Here is a 9419-nt window from a genome sequence, read left to right as displayed (position 1 = left end):
ATAGACTGAACTCTGGGAACCCACCTGCATCACCATCGTACTAAGAGACTGGTTCAATGAGATGGAACAACCTAGTCCCCTCATCAACAGGATAATCCCTCAAGATTGAAGATGAATAACAAAAGGGGGGATTGATACGGGTCAACACAAGGTTGACATAAGGGAAGCCATATTGTAAAAAAGCAACCATATTGTCACTTTGAATGACTTCTGATTAACTAACCCAGACATGCTTTGTAGATTTCATGGACTCTCTCAGCTGCTATAAGCTGATAAGTTTGTTCTTTTGAGTTCCTTAGGAATGTGACGACCCCCAGGCAGAGAGTCTGTGCTGATGGCCATCATCAGTGACAACTGAAAGATCTGGGTATAGACTGTTGCTCTGGTCTCTGATGCATATCCAGTAAAACAAAAGACTATCAGGAACTGAGACCAGTTGTCTGCCTCCACCTGGAGGTCAGATGGAGGCCCCATGGGATTAGGTCTATTTTTCAGGGAATGCTAGAATTAGGGTTGTCTATACTTCTTATCCTTCTGTTAAGCTGGGAACAAGAGAATATTTCCAAATGAGTGCTATACAGTTTCATTCCTCTAATCCAGATCTATGCCTCAATTCAGCAGGAAGTAGCTAGATCAGTCGTCACCCCAAATCCCTCAAGAATGAGGAATACCAAAGAATAGGAGGAACCGAAACCAGCGAAGAGTTAGCCATTGCTGATTAAGTAGCTGGAACTAGAGATTTTTTCCTTTTTACAATTACTGATTAAAGCTTTTAGCTGTTTAACCCACCCATTGTTAACTGTGCTATTTAGGCAATATGCTATCTGACTCCCACCAGGCTCTTGTAGATAGCATCTTCCTGGAGCCTGGATCACCCTGGTGATGGGTGTGTGAGCTGTTTTTCAGGAAATAGAGCTCCTTGTCCACTTCAGGCCAGTTGAGACCACCAACCCATCAACCGGGCCTGCGCAGATGTCCAATAGTCGACCTTTTGACATCAAGAGGCTAAAAACTCCACCCTCAGATCATGCTAACGCCACCATTTTGTGAACATGGGTCCTATGAAGAGGCATGGGGTCTGATTACGCTTGCACAGATCATCAATTACCTCACCTCTTCTCACCTCCAATCACCTCTCTCCACATTTCAGACCACCTTGCCCCCTACCCCATAAATATCCCTGAGTCCCTATTTTCAGGGAAGTGGATTTGAGGCTCATGCTCTCGCTTCCTCACATGGCTGCCTTGTGAGTAAATTCTCTGCTGCAGTCTTGTCATCTCGGTTTTCAGCTTTCCAGGCAGTGGGCAAAAACGAACCTAGTTTGGTAATACTTAGAGATGAGATATGAAGTCAAGATCCATCCTGAAATTTCTGGCTGTGTTTCAGCATTCCCAGCCACAAGCCCAGCTGACTCTCTGAAGGCACCTTTTTTTTCTTTCACAAAACAACTCAAATCAAAGCTGAGAGCCAGCATTAAGGACATGAGTCTAGAATCAAACTGAGATGCACCACGATGGAATGCCCCCAGCAGTTCTCAGACATAATCCGTGAGCACTCTTTGTTCAGATTTGTTTTTAATTTAGAATTATCTTTACAGTAAACATTTAAAAAGAAAAAATTGTTTAGTCAATGTGATATCAGTGTTCTCATTGACTTGTTCAAAGTGACTCTGGCCATAACTACACACATCTACATAAAACTTCTATATAAACAGTTATTGAAACATTTACTTTTCATCTATATTTTAATGTACCTCTATGAAAAAAATAATCAACTCCAGCTCTAAGATGTTGACCAATAATAATCAAACCACGATCTTAAGCAGTGAGAGCTTGTATCTGTTGACCTTCCATCTTGCATTATGTTCTCTATTTATCCTCCTACACAAATCCTAATTTGCCTAAGGCAGAGGCTTTGCCTAAATTCCACGGGTACAAGGGCCAATTCATAGCTAATAACAATGATGAACTTTCACGGGAGGTGGAGGTAAGTGAACCCTGCCCAGGTGAAGGGTGGGGAAGGAGGTGGGCGGCTAGTTGCTGCTGGATTCCCAGGAGACAATTTGCAAGTTCAATGCAAGCAGGAAAAAAAGCTGCAGCAAAAGATTCTGCCGTGTTTAACACAGGGACACGCCTCTGTGAAGATGAGGGACGACTCAGGGTCACAGGGTTCTGTTTATTGCCTCAGCACAATGGGCGGGCATGGCCAAGCACCCACGGCCTGTCATCAGATGCTCACAGACTGAGCATAGTCTTATAATGCAGTATTTAGCCATATACTTCATTTTGCCTCATCATTCGATCATTTTCCTTAAGCAGAAGCTTCATTTCTATGGCGATGTAAGTGTTACTGCTGAAACCTAGCTTTCCAATAGAGCCAGTTCCCCCCTTCAATAATTTAATAAATACTTATTGAGCACCAAGCATGTGCCAGGAACTGCTCCCCACACTAGGGGTGGCAGTAAACAAGAATGACAAACTGCCTACCCTCATGCTGATGCGGGGTTGGTGAGCCGAGGAGTCGAAAGAAAGATTTCTTGGATTCTTAAGATCTGGCCGTAGTGCTCTTTTATTTAGAGAATAGTGTGGAATAGCATGGGGACAGGACCCATGGGCAGTCAGGGCTCCTGCTGCGTGGGGACAAGACCCACGGGCAGGAGGAGCTGCTGCTGCTGCTGCTTCTGCTGCCAACATGGGTGGAGAGTAGGGCTGAATTTAAGGCATAGGTATGTGAGTTATCTCTTTACAAGACAAAGGAAAGAATATGTAAAAAAGTCAAAATGGTATCAGTGCCAGTAGGGTCTGGCCATTGGGTGGTCCCAAAACTTTCAGATGAGAATCAAACTGGATTGAGTAAATGGTAGAAGTCACCACTCAAATATTATCCTCTGCCAAAGACAAAGGAGGATTTGGGGTGGGGGGGGGCCAGTTACATGAGGTTGCCAGACAGTAAACAACTTAAGTTCTTGCCTCTGGCATTAGTTAAGAGTTTCTAGAGATAAGGCCATCCCCCTTCTTCCTGGCACAGAGAGGGAGGCATCTTTACAGATGGAGGTTTCCCTTACAAATGTAAATGTTTCCTAACAAAGGGCAAGCAAACTCCAGTCCTTGGAGCCTGCTTCTCATCTGCAGTTTTAAAATTAACCAGCCTGAAATCCTCATCAATGCAACTTACATCATGTTTGGGGAAATCAGATATGGGGGATCAGAATTGGCCACCCCAAAGTGTGTCTCTTTGCCTTGATTATTTTTAAGAACGGAAGACTCTGAGAGAAACTTTGACCTTCCCCCTAACTGCCTAAAAGAATTTAAGATAGAAGGCCTGTTCCAGGAAGGGGCTAATACCATAAGATAACTATAGTATGATGTAAAATAGGTGTGATAGAAAGGCACAAACAAGCCCATTTTTATCAAAGTCCTGTCTCTCCAGTCACATTGCCTATAGGTGGCCCAGCAAACACTTGTTTAACAAACATTTGCATTTCCATCTCCATGTAAATTGCCTTCCTCTCCTTTGAAGACCCAACACCCTACCCCCAACAGCCTTCTCCTTTGTCTTTAGCTGAAGATGGTATTTAAGGTGGTGGCTTTGGCCGCTCTGGTGAGTTACTCAGCTTTCCTGGGTTTCTCCCATGTGTACACATTATTAAACTTTGTTCGATTTTCTCCTGTTATTCTGTCTCATGTCAATTTAATTCTCAGACCAGCCAGAAGGACCTAGAGGGGAGAGGATTTGTCTTCTGTGTCTTCTACACAGACAACAAACATAAAAAGAAGTAAACGAATGTGTTACATCAAATAGTAATCACTGTATGAAGAAAATAAAACAGAGATGTGACGGGGAAGAAGGAGAACCACCTTAGAAAGGCTGGTCAGGCAAGACCTCTCTGAGAAAGGAACCCTGAACAAGAGCCCATGATGAGCCAGATGTTTGAAGACCTTGAGCACAGCAGTCAGAGCAGAGGACCAGCCAGGCAAAGGCTGGGCAGGAAATGAGCTCTTGAGGGGGGTGGGGGTGGGGGGGAGGGAGGCTGTGGGATCAGAAATAGGGAGAGGAGTAAAAGGGTGAGAGATGAAGCTGGAGCCAGCTCCTGCAGGCAGGAAGCAGGCATTAGCAACCAGCGTATAACAAAGGCCTCCCTCTTACCACACTACAGGCCAAAATAATCATCTCCCATTGTGAACTCTGTAATTAAATGCACCATTGGCGATTTACAAGCTGGGGATCCATTCCCAGGGAGCCCACCCTTAAAGTTGTTGACAGATTAATTTTATTGGCCCTCTACCGCCATCTTCTGGCATTACTGGTTATGCCTACGCCACGGTGGACACAGAACTGGCTTAATGTGAGCCCTCTGTGTGACTTCACGGTTTCGGGCCCTACCAAAGCCCTCCTAATTCCTATTGGTGTCCTAAACTAGATTCCAATCAAGGCTCACAATGCACTTCACAAGATACACAGAGACGGGCCTTGGAGCAGAAAACTTCCATCTCCCTGATTAGCTGGATTCACTGAGTGCCAGAACAGGCTTTTCAAATATTTAAAAACAAGGCTGGGTCATCTCATAGTGCCTGGGTCGTGCCTGCCCACAATGCTTACTCTGTTAAACTCTCCACCTTTAGGGCATTCTACACCTCAGCAAGATGCTCCGAGACACCCCAGTTGCCTGTTCTTGCCACTAAAAGCCATACTAAGTGCTGATTTGCCCTCCTCCTGCAGATCCCCATACGCCTGTTCCTCCCTCTCCTGCCGCCCTCCAACCCTCCAGTAAAGGATGGTGGATGGACTGAGGGCAGATAATAGGGTAGGAGCCTTTCATTGTCAAGTGCCCCAAGTATGCTGATTTGGACTCCTGATGGATCTTAATTTGCCTAAATTCCACAGATACAAGGTCCAAGTCACAGGTAGCAATACAGGTAAACTTTCACAGGAGGTGGAGGTGAGTGCACCGGCTCAGCAGGCAACATGGTGTGGATAGTGATTAGAGGGCAGAGCAACTTAAAACTGACGCGCACGAGAAATATCGTCAGATAATATGGTCCAGGCCCTCCCCACAAGGTGATGTCACCTCGATCTACACTCCTGCTGACCCATAGGCAACTCCGTTTGCCCCCTGTCCCCTTCCCACACACCTACCACAGTTCAGCCACAATGGTTAACACTACGAAAATGTCAGTGTATGGCCTCTTCGCTACACTTAGCTCTATGGGCCTCATTCAGCTCCTGGCGTGGGTACGGGATGCTCCCAACCCAAATCACCAAATCCACTGGGCCATCCTTCATCCTCACTGCCATCAGGTTTTATTGGGCCAGCCACCCTCTGGAACCAATTCTACCAGGTAGACGGGCTCCTCCCACCCACACTGGAAACCCCGCTGATAATCTGGCAGGCAGGACTGCTCTGGTCTGCCGATGGGAGGGACGCTTCTGGAAAACAAGCTCCATTTGACAAGCCTGACTGAATACGGTTTATCCGAGGTGAATTCCTGTCTCTGCTGTGTTGGGAACTTGGGCTGCTGCAGAACAAGAGAGGAAGGAAGGGCGCCCCAGACATGGTCCAAGGTCTAGGGCATAAGCAGCCCTGGGCCCTGCGGCCCCCAGAAGTTGCCTGAATGCCAGGAGGCACTTGGGGACAAGAGGCCCCTGGTGCGGAGAAGAGGGGGCTTCTCCTCCTCTGCCAGAGGGAGCGTGGTAGGCAGGACAATGCCCCTCAAAGATGTGCACATCCTCATCCCTGGAATGTTGAATGTGCTGTTACGTTGCAAAGGGGAATTGAGGTGGCAGACGAAATTAAGGTTGCTAATCAGCTGCCTTTGATATGGGAGAGTATCCTGGACTGTCCGGTGGGGCCCAATGTAACCACGAGTGTCTTGAAAAGCAGAAGAGGGAGGAAGCAAACAAAACCTAAATCGCCTCAGAGAATACTGAAGTTTCGTTTACGGACTATTCGTAGAAATGTGGTGCTGAAGGTGCTGCTGGTGAGGACTCAGAGGAAATAAGGAACGAGCTATTGGAAACAGGAGGAAAGGGGATCCTTGTAACACAGCAGCTGAGCGGAACTGTGTCCTGCCATGTGGAAAGCAGAACTTGTAAGCGATGAACTTAACACTCAGCTGAGCAGATTTCCAAGGAAAGGTTGAAGGAGATGCCTGGTTTCTTCCTGCTGCCGAAAGTAAAATGTGAGAGAAGAGAGAGAAATTGAGGGAAGAACTATTAACTCAAAGCAACCAGGACCTGATGGTTTGGGGATACTCAAGCCGTCCAAATGGCAAAGGATGCTAACATTGAGATTCGCTGTCAGGCAAACACGCCTTAGAGACAATGCTAAGAGCGTAGCTGTACAGACTTTCGCTAATAAACATCTCAGAAAGATCAAAAGTTCAGAGGACTCAGTCGTACCAAAGGCTCGTTGCAATAAGCCCATGAAAAGATGCTCAACATCATTAGTCAATAGGGAAATGCAAATCAAAACCACAATGAGATAGCACTTCACACCCATTAGGATGGCTATGATTTAAAAAAAAAAAAGAAAAAAGAAAATAGCAAGTGTAGATGAGGATACGGAGACATTGGAATCCTTGTGCAGTGCTTGTGGGAATGGAAAACAGCACAGCCACTGTGGAAAACAGTTCGGTGGTTCCTCAAAAAGTTAAACATAGGATTACCATATAATGCAGCAATTCCATTTCTAGGTATATACGCAAAAGAATTGACAGCAGGGACCAAACAGATACTTGTATACCAATGCTCGTGGCAGCTTTATCCACAATAGCCAAAAGGTAGAAACCACCCAAATGTCGATTAACAGATGAATGGGTAAACAAAATATGGTATATAAATACAGTGGAATATTATTCAACCTTAAAAAGGAAAAAAATTCTGCTATGTGCTACAGCATGAATGAAACAAAAAACATATGCTAAGTGACATAAGCTAGACACAAAAGGAGAACTATTGTATGATTTCACTTATATGAGGAACCTACACCAGGCAAATTCATAGAGACAGAAAGCAGACGTTCCTAAAGGGCTGGGAGGGGGAGGAGGAGGTGGCAGGAGTTATTATTTAATGGGTAGAGAGTTTCTGTTTAGGATGATGAAAAAATTCTCGAAATAGTGGCGACAACTAGGCAACACTGTGTACATTCTTATTGCCACTGAATTGTACACTTAAAATGGTTTAAATGGTAAGTTTTATGTTACGTATAATTTACCGCAATTTTTTAAAGGCTCTTTGAAGAGAATAAGCATGTGACTCATAGACTCCCTTTGCCAGCTGAGCAGAAGTCAAAATAGAGATGGGATTATATAGGAAAGATATATGGAGGTGCCTTTTATCTAATGGAGTGGATTCCTATGACATACACATGAGTCCCACAAGCTTATTGAGGATGTTATATCAGCAGAAACACTGCCAGCTTCAACTCCCAACTTCAAGGGACAGAGAGAGGACAAAATGAAAGGAGGAGGTCAATCCCCAAAATTCTACAGGCTGATGAGACTGCTGAGCTGCAAAAAGGTACTACTACCTGTCATCAAAAAGGAAAGAGCACAGTGAAGCCTTGAGCCCGGCGGGTGGAGCCACAAGCCCAGGGGGATTATTTCCAGGCCTAGAAATTGCTGAATTTTGAAATTGCCTGGGACCAGTGACTTCTTTTTCCTTTCACTTTCTCCTTTTTGAATGGGAAAGTCTATAACTTTTATCGTATGCCCAACCCACCACTGTATTTTGGGAACAGGTAATTCGTTTCTTGAGTTTTACAGGTTCGCAGACAGGAAGGAACTGTGCCCAAGGATGAATTATTCTCAGAGCCTCTCTCTACCTGGTTTAGATGATAAGCTTTGGGACTTCTGAGCTGCTGAGAATTTTTTTTACTTTGAGTTGATGCTATAATGGGATGAGACTCTGGGATGAAGTGAATGTATTTGTCTGTGGGATAGTCATGAATCTTTGGGGGCCAGAGGGCAGACTGTAGTAGGCAGTATAACAGTCCCCTAAAGATGTCCACATCCTTTCCCCAGAATCTGGGGACGTGCTGTTACATGGCAAAGAAGAATTATGATTGTAGATAAAATTCAGATTGCTAATCAGCTGACCTTGAAAAAGGGAGATTAGCCCAGATTATCTCGGTGGGCCCAATGTAATCACAAGAGTCCTTAAAAGTGGAAGATGGGGGCAGACAAGGAGAGCAGAATGATGTGATGTGAGAAGCTGACTCCCTCAGCAACAAGACCGTCCTCACATCCGTGCTGAGCCATCTGATCCTCGATGGTTCCACCCCATGGGGAAAATGGAACAGCGTGGATGTCAGCGCTTTCTCTGCTTTAGCCTCTTCCTTATGCCGTCTCAGCAAGCAACTGAAGATTTGACCGCTACTTTAATTTTGACTTGTCGTAACAGACTATTCTGACACTGGCAGCTCAGCTCTCTGCAGCTCAGCTGAGCTCCTGACAGTATAGTGGGTAAGAGAACCGCCAGGACCACGTAGCAGCTGGTGACTCTGGAAAAATCACTTTACCTCTTCATGCTTTGGCTTCCTTATCTGTAAAATGGAAGTGCTGACAACGTCTACCTCGTAGGGTTGTTCTTGTGAGGATCTAATGAGCTGATATACGTAACGCATAGGGTAAGTTCTGTTTGCTATTATTATGTTCAACGTCGTCAGTTTCTGTTTGGAGGGCCTATGGTTCTGGAGAGCGCCTACTGGCTTAGCCTAAGTCATGTGCTCCACCCCCACCCAGCTCTTCCCCTGCTCCAAGGGTGACACGGGTGACCTAGAGTAAACCATAGGCACGGTCCACCTCCTAAACTGGTTCAAGGTGGGCAGGTGACATAAGCTGGTCCAGTCACAGTGAATCTGAAGACTTTGGCTGCAAATTCTGGGACAGAGACATTCTGTCTTTCCAGCAGGACGTGAAGAAGGAATCACAACACCCCAGCAGATGCTGGCAGCCACACTGGGGCCACACGGCAGGCTGACCTTAGCAAGAGAAAACATCTTGGAGGACCACAGAGAGAAACAGAAACTGGGTTCTTTGTGCCGTCCATGATTTCCGGATAAGGCCTCGCCTCACCTAGAATATTTATTGACCCGAGCCCTTTATTGTTTAAGCCAACTTGAGTTAGGTGCTCTGCAACCTGTAACCAAAAGTCTTCCAACACCCAGAGTGGATCTGTGAGCGATCAGAGGCTCCTGGGAGTGTAGCAGGCTGGGTCCCCAACTCTGAGATGAGTGGAGGGTGCAGGATGTTTATTAGTGAGTGCCCTGGAATCAACAATTGAGGAAGGGAGGAGAAGTGTGCCGGACTAAGCCGCGGCAGAAGTCAAGCTGCAGTGCAGGCCCAAGGACAGCTTCAGCCAACCCTACGGGGAGTGTGGAGCCAGAACAGCCCTTCGGAGGTGCCCCAAGTTAGGCCAAG

The sequence above is a fragment of the Equus caballus genome, chromosome 22, assembly GCF_041296265.1.
Source record: "Equus caballus isolate H_3958 breed thoroughbred chromosome 22, TB-T2T, whole genome shotgun sequence".
NCBI classification, from domain to species: domain Eukaryota; kingdom Metazoa; phylum Chordata; class Mammalia; order Perissodactyla; family Equidae; genus Equus; species Equus caballus.
The sequence above is the reverse complement of the archived record's forward strand: the minus strand, read 5'-3'. Positions refer to the sequence as shown.